Here is a 464-nt window from a genome sequence, read left to right on the forward strand (position 1 = left end):
ACAGACTGTCAGAAAAACAATTACTTGGCTCGGTATGTACTCATATGTTATCTGAAAAACTACACTTGTATGCTATAAAACTTCTTACAGAATAAACTTCAGTATGCAGTTGCAGTTGCAAACTTGGCTCTTGCTGCTCTGCATCCCCTGTGTCCTGGTTTTATGTGTGCCTCTACCCCGGGCCCCGAGTGCAGCAGACACTCACAACCAGGGACAACAGTAAGGACTCAGACACAAGCAATGACCCACCAGATGTCCTCAAGCCGCCCTGAGGTCTAGCAAAAGCAGCTGAACAAGGAGAATGGCTTGGAGAGGACAGGGGAGAAGAAGTGATTGGGGGCCAGGGAAGGAGGGTGACTTGGAGCTCAGGCTACAAACCCTGAGTGACCCCTCTGTATCTCACATTTCTTATCTGTAAAATGGGAATAGTCATGATACAGCCCTCATGGGGTCTTTGGAGAGAT

Source organism: Chinchilla lanigera, unplaced genomic scaffold (genome assembly GCF_000276665.1).
Source record: "Chinchilla lanigera isolate Chin_1 unplaced genomic scaffold, ChiLan1.0 scaffold00105, whole genome shotgun sequence".
In the NCBI taxonomy this organism is placed as follows: domain Eukaryota; kingdom Metazoa; phylum Chordata; class Mammalia; order Rodentia; family Chinchillidae; genus Chinchilla; species Chinchilla lanigera.